The sequence below is a fragment of the Grammomys surdaster genome, unplaced genomic scaffold (genome assembly GCF_004785775.1).
Source record: "Grammomys surdaster isolate TR1022 unplaced genomic scaffold, NIH_TR_1.0 174, whole genome shotgun sequence".
NCBI classification, from domain to species: Eukaryota; Metazoa; Chordata; class Mammalia; order Rodentia; family Muridae; genus Grammomys; species Grammomys surdaster.
Genome location: NW_021604622.1, coordinates 18,869,345 through 18,879,926, shown reverse-complemented (window position 1 = coordinate 18,879,926; position 10,582 = coordinate 18,869,345). Strand labels below are relative to the sequence as shown.

General features: G+C 42.2%; 1 protein-coding gene across 4 annotated transcripts in view; it reads left to right on the top strand.

The window, feature by feature from the left end:
- Basp1 (brain abundant membrane attached signal protein 1) overlaps nt 1–10,582 on the top strand; it is a 50,292-nt gene that overhangs the window by 28,125 nt on the left and 11,585 nt on the right. The window contains exon 1 of one of the 4 annotated variants that reach the window (XM_028767644.1): nt 7,102–7,139. The exons of 2 other annotated variants lie outside the window; for them this stretch is intronic. The gene's annotated coding sequence lies outside the window, so the exon portion shown is untranslated. Of the gene's footprint in view, nt 1–7,101; nt 7,140–10,051; nt 10,144–10,582 lie in introns of those variants that run through there. One more of the 4 variants, XM_028767643.1, reaches the window with a different exon arrangement.

The window sequence follows — 10,582 nt, the reverse complement described above, 5'->3', positions numbered from 1 at the left end:
CTAATGATGGAGAAGAGCCCAGGCTAGGCCTAATGATGGAGAAGAGCAGTCTGGGGAGAAACTCATGGTATGAAGAGAAGAGTAGTTCTTTTCTCTCCCTTTTATCACTGGATGATTCTTTGACACCATGGAACCATCACAGAGATAAGCGTCTTAACTTTGGAGAGGGCCAGGCACGATACGACCACGAGGGCCTCACAGAGGGCCATGTCCTCTGCTCAAGGGAGGAACATTTAAATCTCTCACCTCAAATTTTATAAATAACCTCTCAGGAAAAGGCATTGCCATCCCCTGTGGTAGCCCAGAGTGTTGGACCTGTAAGCGCTGTGCTTCTGATACAGTCTCCGTCTCTTTGCTGTCTCGAAGTCTGGGATATAATCAATCAATCAAACAATAAAGCCACTACCCCGACCCCGTCAACCTCATCCCCCAACTCTCTTCTTTCCCAGTCCACATGCATCTCCATGTGTCGTTCTTTCTCAGTGATAGTTCTGTTGAAAGCGAACAAATACCTGATTCATATTTATAGCCACTAATAAACGTGAATCAAGGATTCCCATGTGGTCACTGGGTAGTGTCCTTTCACCTAAGATTGAGATGCAATTCAGCAAGCCCTCCTTCTCCACTTTCGTTACTTTCTTGCCATCCAAAGTCTGCATAGGTAGCCCAGGCTGGCTTCAATCTTGTGATCTTCCTGTCTCAGCCTCCTGAGAGCTGGGATGACTAATGTCACCGCTGTCACCACACCAGACTTAGCAAACTTAAAGGACCAGATGGGGACTATTTTAGACTTCTGGCTACACAGTGTCTATTATAGTTGTTCAGCTTTGCTCTTGGGATGAGAAGGAGCAACAGGCAGTGTTAGTGAATGACCATGCCCGAATTTTGGGAGAAAACTTTATTTCTGTGGATGAGCAGAGACAGCCCAATTTGCTGATATCGGCTCTTGAAGAAGGGGTTAAGTTCTGGAATTTTCAGCTTTAATCCTACAAGTAAAATCACTTGACAAAGCTGAAAATCAGCCACTGTTCTTCATTTACAGGATTCAGAGGACTTAGCTACATTTTTTTGAAAATTCTTTGACTTTACAATGGTACTGTTCACAAATGAATCATGCCTTGCGGGGAACAGTTGCACTGTGAAGTTAGATGCTCCTTTCAGTGTTTTGATTTCTCCTGTGTACTTTTGAGAGAACTGAGTAGCCAACCTTCTCCCCACATCTCTAAATAACTCATAGTTTTCGAAACTTCCCTTCACATTCAGTTGATTAACAAACCAAGAGGGCAAAATTGCTTTGATCGCATATCTGGGTCCCCCCAGTGTCCGTGTGCTTACAAGGTCGAGGGCAGGTTTGACGTCTCACAGTGTTACGTAAATTACGTGCATTTTATCTGCCAGTACGTGCGGGAGGGTTTATGGAACATAAGAATCCTTCAGAGTTAATTACCACATATGGTGCTTTGTATTTGTACCATGTAAAGATGTATCTGGCCACTTGAGAAAAACACTATAAATGGAATTTGCATTCAGGCACTTCAACAATGTATCCTAATTGGAAATCTTTATTTGCACCGTACTTGAGAGTATTTAGCATTTTGAGCTAGATAAATCTTGAAGGGGGAGTTTTTTTTTTTTTCTCAAAGAAACGTTGTTTAATATCCTATATGGAAATGAGTGCTGGTTATGAAAAACAAGCACACTTCATTTTTAAAAGAACCATAAGCAGTTTCTCTATTCTTTTTTTTAGCAATTAATTTACATTTATTTGTAATTGAAAAAGCAAGTTTCGGTTAAAAAACTAGTTTATGTTCTCCTTTTTTTTTTTTTTTCAAATTACTTTCCCCATCAACGGCTGTATGCATTACAAGAGTGTAGGACACTCATGTAACAACTGTGCGCCTGGTGATGGTGGCTTATCTGTCTGCCGTTGTTGTCCTTTCTGTCTACAGAGCATACACTAGTTCTGCTGGAAATGACCCCTGGAGTGTAGAATGATTGGGTGGGGTGGGTGGGCAGATCAGATGAGGCAGGGAATGTTATGGAGGTGTGTTCTAGTCACTAATTCTAAAAAAAAAAGGGATATGGTTTTGTCAAGACTATCATTCTGGCTTTGTGGATGATGATGATGGTGATGATGATGGTGACGGTGATGGTGATGATTTTGGAAGGGCAGTTTCCAAACCACAGTTAGATAGAGTCAGTCTGGGTGCAAAAATACAATGAGGTAGGTTGATGAGTGAGTTGTTTGTATCTAGTGAGTTCTGGATGCAGTTTTTAAATAAAAGTCGGAGTCCCAAGTGTATACAATGACAAAGTGCGAACTCTGGCGCAGACCCCTGGAAGTTAGTGTAAGTCACACTTAGTTCCAATCCAGAGGCTTATAAGGATTGTGTGAAATATTGGAGGGCCGATGGAAAAAAAATGGAGAGAGTGAATGTTTTCTGTTTTTATAAAGCTTTTGGAAATTATCATATAGTAACTGAGAAGATTAGAGTTTCCCAATGTCATTGTCAGCTAGCAAGCAGTACCCTGTCCCCTGTTCACTCAAAGTACCTTCTCCTGTTCTTGGTCTTAATAGCTCATATGTATCATTTATGTTCCACATAAGAGAGAAAAGGTGGTTCTTGTCTTCTGGGTTGGCCTCCTTTAACTTCTCCCTTTGACGTATGTGATTAAGAAAGCAAACAGCTACCCCAGGTGAGGGTGCATGGTCTCAGCACCTGTTCACTGTTGAGAGAACGCTAAAATGTGAAGAAGTCCTGCCAGCATGGAAATTCATGTAGAGGTTCCTGAAAAAAGCAGGGCTGGAAATATGGCCTAGTCACTTAAGAGTGCTCACCACACAGGCCTGTCGGTTCAACCTCAGGACCAGTGGGAGAAGGAGAGGACTGATCCCTGAAGAGTGTTCTCTCACAATAAATCTTACGGTAATGACAGCAGACAGTCTGTACCAGTAAAGGACAAATAAAACCCAGAACACCAAATGACTGGGTCCAGCAGATTTAGGAAAACACCTCCAGGGTACAAACAGGAGGAGGATTTTATTTAATGTACCCTTAGAAGACATGGTACACACACACACACACACACACACACACACTACCTGCATTCACAGCACATACACACATACACTATCAATAATAATAAATTAAAACTATAATTATCATGTGATTTTTATCCTTACTATATAAGAAAATATATCAAAAGCACTCTAAAGCAACATACCACAAAGATACTTCTACCTCCATGTTTTTGACAGCACTGTTCCAAGTTATGCAATCAGACATAACTTAATGGACACACACACACACACACACACCATACAATGTTATTCAGCCATAAAGAACAAATTATGTTATTGTGGGAAAATCGATGAAACTGGAGCTTGCCAAATGAAGGGAGCAGATCTTTAGTGCCATCAATACTGGGTATCTTTATTTCGGTACCTATCACACGGGACAGCCTGATTCAGTTGGCGCCAAAGGAAGTAACATTCTGGTTCTGATCACTATCTCTGTAGATGTTCTCTGGCTTACTCATGGTCTTGGGTAATTTCAGTTTGCCATTTGCTTCTCCTTGGTTGTTTTGGTTCATTGAAGATGCAGATTTGGTCTTCCTGCCTCCTTGCTTTTTGTCATAATATACCCTAAGCAGCAATGTTGTTAAATCCATTTCCAAAATGGAAATACCTAAACAGAACCTTCAAGTAGATCGTCTGTAGGAAAGGGAAGGAAATCAGCTCTTGATGCACACACACACAGTAGGTCTTCAGCCAATTCTTGTTTATGTCCTTTTTACCCGAAACATTTTCTGTTGTATTCACATGTAACAAAGTCAAACAGAAAGTCCACATTGATTATATTTGAGCCATGGGTTTTTGAGGAGAGGAAGCTGAGTTGTTTTGAAGAGGAGATCCTGTGTGTGTAGAGATGTGAGGGACAGGTTCTGGATCACGAAGAGTTGGGGGTTCTGTTCTAAGGGATTTGGTTCAACCAAATCTATTTTAGGTCCTCTTGTCTCATGTTAATGACACAGTAACACATTCTACCCACTTAATTCAACAAGAGGTTTGCTAGGGTTTTCCCCCTTAAAGCAGGCGTGTGAGTCATAGATTTAGCACTCCTTTCAAGCTTGTATCTACGCTCACCTCAACATCTGAGAGGTGTATGAACTCTCTGGTCCCTGTGTCAGTCTGTGGCTGCTCTCTGTGTTGACTCTCCTGATCTTCATTGGCTGTCCTGGGCCAATCAGGAAGTTTAATTTGTATCCTACCCCCCACAGTGGTATAATAAGAATAGGAAGTTGTCAAGGTGCAAGGTATGTGTCACATGTAGGACACATGGTTGAGTGTGCCTAGGATAGGAACCTGGTTTATTCAACTATTAGGGAAAAAAAAATGCATGCCTGATCAGGTGAACCTGCAGACGCACTGTTGCTGGCATGTGAGGTTTAATTATTTCCATTTTGTCTGGTGTCTGCATACTTTCCACCTTCCCCTGTTTACCACATTTCTTAGCAGCTCACGACTTGGTCTATGTGTCACAATTTTACAGGGAGAATGAAGAGACCTTAACAATATATTTTTCTACTCTAGTTCTTGCAAAAGAATCCAATTTTCTACCGTGGTTGGTTTGTTAAAATTGCTTAAGAAGCTTTACCTGACTTTAACCCTTAGGCTGACATTTGCGGTATCCCCTTTGGTCCTTTCAAAAGGCAGAGTTTTTCTGTGACATAGGCAATAAGTGTCCAGGAGAAGTCAGAGATGATCTTGTTTTCCTGTGAGTAACGGATGTGTAGCACAGAGTCAGAATGTTTCTGTCTTTTCTGAATCAAGTCAGTAGGTGGATTTGAGCCTGTTAGGTCTTCTCGTTAGACACATGTATTATTATTACACATTTTTATGAAGACCAAGGTATACAGCTAAGAGGTGCAGTCCTAGACATTGATACTGCAACCGTAATAACCAACCCTGGGCAGTTAAAAGTGGCTGAACCTGAACAGTTAGTGTCATGGCTGTGGTGAGTCCATGTTATGTGGGTCTTTAGGACCCAGGAGGTTGAACACCATTTTGGCAAACCATGTGGTCTCCAAGATCAGCTTCTTCACTCGCTTTCTCTAAAGCTATAAGAATGAAATGGAGATGCCTGAGATTTGTCCTGGATTCTGTGCTAAGGTTGACGACAGGTTTCTGTTAGTTCTTTTTAAACATTGTGCTTGAATATATATGGCTTTACACCCTTGGACGGAAAATAAAATCTTCTTGTGGAAAAAAATAGTTCAATTTGAAAGCTGTGAGTCAACCTCAAACAGGTGAATTGGGGAGAGAGTACAGTGCTTAGTTCCATGCTCTTTACTGCAGCCCTCCTCATCTAGCCTGAAGTAAGAAAGATGGAGGTCGTTGGGAAAGCACACTGTCTGCTGAGGGCACATTAAATGAAATCTCTGCTCTTGCTAGTTCCCTGGGGGGCATTTTCCTACGTTTCCTGGACCCAGCCGTTTGCTCTTCTGGGTTTTATTCATCCTTTATTGGTGTGGACTGTCTGTTTTTCATCATTGTAAGATTTATTTACATTATCTGCCCTTAGCATCCTAGCGTTCACAGAGGACTGCATTTTTGACGTGTCTGACCTAGGATCATTAAGGATCATTAAGGAAGCCGATTATTTAATTATAATTGAGTCAATGTTCTCTTGTTTCTCCATTGTGAAGGCGGCGATTGTCTGATTGCTATTTCATGCTGGGTTTTCAGGGTAACTTGAGTTTCAGGTTGACTCTGAAACATGTACATAAAGCAGAGACTTTGTTTCAGGTAGGAGAGTGTAAACAAAATGGAGTGGAGACCTACTGATTTCATTCCCTAGCCTGCAGAGAATACAGTAGTGACCTACTGACCCTCTCTTCTTCAGGCAAGCTTGGCTTTGCAGAGGCTGACTTTCCTGTTCCAAGCCCTATAGGTCATCGAAATCTGCTGATGTCAAACCCCACATGCCTTTTTTTTTTTCTCTCTCTACTAAGTATACTGGGTCAGAATTCAAGCCATTAAAGTTCTATTTGAACCCAAAGAGAAAAACCCGTTTTCTGAAACATGAACTCTAATTACATAAAGTGGATGCCTCTGAGAACAGTATTGTCTCCTAGCATAGGCTGCAAATCTTGAACAACAACCAAAGCATTGCCTTATGTAATGAGAGAGCATTCAAACCCAAATAGCACCTGTCCTGTGTTCTCCATGATTAAGGACAAAGTTGCTGGCGGTTGGGGGTGAACAAGAGCCTGCCTAAGTCCTGGTGCATGCATACAGGGGTTTCTCTGCACCATTGTCAGGGGCATTTCTCAGCAAAGGCTGCTACATCTTGTTCCCTCTATGGTACTCACTGAGGAGTTTGGCAAGAGAGCAGCAGAGGTGAGTGGGGATGGGGGTTGGCTGCTGGAAAAGTGTTGGACTCTAATGTTTAGCTCTCCGCCTGCCAAAAGAACCCAAAGGCAGTATAGGCAGTATGTCCTGTGAGCCGATGATGTCTCAGTGGGACCAAGACCCCCACGTTCTATTTAGCCTCATCATTTCCGGCTTAGACAAGGCTAGGTTTCCTGGCTTTCTATTTTCCTTATTTACTTTTAATTTTCTTTATGGCCACCAGCAATCTTACTAGTTCTCTTTTCACACTCGGGAAGTAGAGTTGATACAAAAGTCTTAGGCCTCTTACACTTCATGCGTGAACTGCTCAGTTTGGCCCCTTGTCCATGTGCTAGGTTTCTCTATGGTATGCTGATGAAGACATAGATTCTTAGGAGCTAGTCCAGGCCAGTTACTCTAGTGAGAAGTCCCTGTGATGCCACCCCACGCTGGAACATTTCTTTTTTGAGTGGTGTCTCATTAGGTAGCTTGGAGGCTCAAACTTGAAGAAGAAGATGAAACTGTGGAGGAGAATGTGCTTACTGAAAGAAATCAACTGTCAGGAGAAACTCGATGACCAGGGCCCTGATGTTGTACTGTGTCGTCTGAACTTAGCTTTGCAGTTTCCTAGATGTATTCGCCTAGTGATGTTTTCATTCTTTTATTAACTTAGGAGCCATTCATTGAGCACTTCTTTGTGCTATTCAAGACACCAAGGAAAAGCACATTCTCTGTTTAATTAAGGGTAGGTATAAAGAATTCTAGAATGTTTTTTATTTGTTTGTTTGTTTGTTTCTGTGATAGTGACTACAACTAGAAAAGTGGTTTTAAGCCTGGACATTTCTATACTTGTTGATTGGAAAAGAAAAGGATACATTAAAATAAAAACCTATTGCAAGTTTAGGCAGTCATAAAATGTGTGACTCATCCTTTTATATTTGGGGTTGGATATGACTGGAAATAAGTTGTAGCTATTCCTAGTGTCTGCCGACCTTCTTTCTTTGTCAGGCAGCTACAAGTAAGAGGAACTGTCATGGCTTGAAGCCCATCTCGCCCTGTCTGGTCCACTAATAAACAGCAAAAATACCTCAGCTGCTATCAGTTTTTCCACCCCCAACCCCCCACCCCCCACCCCCGCACTTTATTTTGGATTCTCTTTGAGAGTTCTAAATTAGTTGCGGTAATAAGACGTGTATTGCTTTCCTGAGTCTTTGGAAGGGGAAATGTGGCTTAGAAATGATCTCAGCAGCTTGCATTTCCTGAGGTAGTTGGTTGCGGTTCACTTACCGTATTGACTGGAAAGCGCAGGTGATTCGTGGAGAATCCTGCGTGAGGATGCTGCAGCCAGTGCTTTTGAAAGGACCACCCGTTAAGTGCAAATAAATAACAACCAGAGAGGCCATGATGGACTCTAAAAGCAAATTGGACGGTGGATGAAAATGCATAATTCATGAGTGCCGAGAGTGCTTGCCTCACTTGGCAGGATGTATTACGAGGGGCTCTGTATCATGTCAGTAGCCAGGCAACCTTTGCGTTCAAAGAGAAGCCTCACCTGTCAGGTCCATAGCAGCAGCACAATAATCAGCTCAGGCTTTAATGGGCAAGACTTGTAGGATCAGTTAGAGGAGGTACAGTTTGAAAACTGATCCGTCTATTGTGCACACAGTTACTCAGAGTGGGGAAATCATGACATTATTGTTTGTAGGCTGTCTGTATGCTTATTGTTAATGTCACCGTGGATCACGGTGACAGTTTGCTGCCATGGAACTCAGTCGTGTTTCATTTACTGGAATGGAAATCTCAAGTGTAGCTTAGCACACTTATTTTTCTACTGCCATGGTGAAAGAAAGATTTACAGAATTTAGTCCGTAAACATCGTTGTATTGATTCTTTTCATCTTAGAATTTTATAGCCAGAGTTTCATGTTCCTATGTACAGTGACTTTATAGTATTTATCCGGCTCCCATTGAACAGTAACTACCATAAAATACACACAAAACAAAACCTTTGTTCTACAGACATCAGATATATTTGAATAAATATTGAAGGAGAGCTTTAGGTCATTACTCAGGTTCATTTGACTGCTAAAGCTTTCAACACAGTATAACAGAATATAAAGGGACTGAGTAATCGAATGACAAATGACTCCAGAGAAAGCTTGTCTAGGCCCGAATCAGGTTTTGTAGTGAAGGAGAATAGGGATTCGAACGAGTCAAGGCCCTTTTAGTCCTGGTTGAGAATATATACATCAATTCTTGCTTGGTGCCTCTGTATCTTAGAAGCCCAAGAAACCAGGGGGAATACCAAGAGTCTGTCTACTGCTACATGGTCTACTGTGTCACACTAAGACCTCCCCAAGTGGAACAGTCACTAGGACGGTTGTGCAGACTTTCAGCTGGTGAAATGCCCCCTCTTGCCCCCAGTACTTAACAAATCCTGTATAGAAAGCTAAGCAGCCAAAGAGGATAGACAACTGGCTAAATGAAAACCTACAACTGGAGGCTTACTGCTTCCTGTCCATCAGGTTTTAGACTCATATGCTTCCAATAAACCTCCTTCCCCCACTCTGAGGAACGTACATTTTTAGAATGAATTTTGATCATATTAATTTCCCCAGGTTCCTCTGCATGCATGCTGCAATCTCCCCTCCCCTCCCCTCCCCTCCCCTCCTCTCCCCTCCCCTCCCCCCCCCCCCTCCCCTCTCCTCTCCTCCCCTTCGTTCCCCTCCCCTCCTCCTCCCTCTATTTGTTGCCTTATGAGCCAACAGTACTACTCAGAGGCCTTATGAAGAAGCGTTTTGCTTGGAATAGTTCATATTTTAGTTCATATTTCACCACACTCATCTAGAAGAGTGTAGTGTTGAGTGAGGGAACAGCATTTAGAATTAGATATACTTCTCTTCCTCTTCTGAATAGCAAGTCTGTCTTTACCAAACTTAGTTTAGACATTCCTGAATCTTCTAGAACCTACCTTTCTCCATGTATACCTTTTCATGTTTCAGCTCTGTGTTTTTTTTTCTCTTTGCCTCATCCCACATTCGCGTGCACACTTTCATTCCTACCAAATCCCAGGAGTAATACAGAAATCAGCCTTGACAATACTGCGGATTCCTGGAGTCACTCTGCCCAGACTCTTGGTGTTGACTGACAAGCTTACAAGCTGCTCAGATATTGTTTGAGCCTCCTAAGAGGCAAGCATTTCAACCCCCCCACTGGCCCCCACCACCTCTAGGAGCAAGGTCATGGAGGGGGCAGGAGTCCACAGATCCTTGACCTGGTCAAGTTGTATAATCTGTTCTTGTGTTTTTTAATGTAGTATCTGACTTCACAGAGATACTTCCTAAAACTCTCTTCTTGATACTTGAGCTATCTATGCCTTTTATTTTCTTCTAATTGTTCCCACAGTTGACTCTTCTGTGGCAACCTAGATTTTTTTTTTTTCATTAGGCAACCTGTATCTTTCTGGTCGACAGTCTCCCATTCCTGGGAAAAGACTGTCCTTGGCTATTTCATGAGTGTCAAAGGATTTTCTGGTAGTTTTCAATGAGCACTTCCTGTTTGTTCCCAAGGATGCTAACACTTTGAATTTTCTCATGGTTTTCCTGTTGAAAGCTTATTTATCCTTCAAGGCTACTTGCTCTACGCTTTGGGAAGGCGCTATCCTTCCAGGCTGCTTTTCCTTTGGTTAAGGAGCTGCGTTGGGGAGCCAAATTGCGACTTTTCAAACCATTAGTTGTTTGCTGGCTGAGGGTGAGTTATTTACCGCCTATAATCTTCAATTTTCTCATGGGAAGGGGGACTAGTAATAATTTCTTCCTTGTAGGACAGTTACTATATCGATGTATACAGAGATCAACCACTAAAACTATCTTAGGGAGAATAAGTCATGTGAGTAAGTAATTTTGATGTTTCTATGTAGTCAATAAACGTTCCTTGCTCCTCTGACCCCAACAGTCATCTCATTTTTCACTCTTATGGTGTTTATGTACATTGTCTTCTTAGATTGTAGTCACTCCGTTTTGCTTCCTGTCCATCAGGTTTTAGACTCATGTGTTTCCAATAAAGCTCCTCCTCCACTCTGAGGGATGTATATATTTCTAGAATGAATTTTGTTTATACTAATTTCCCCAGGTTCCTCTGCATGCCACTCGAGCTCCCTGTCCTTGTCCCTCTCACACCCCCCTCCCCC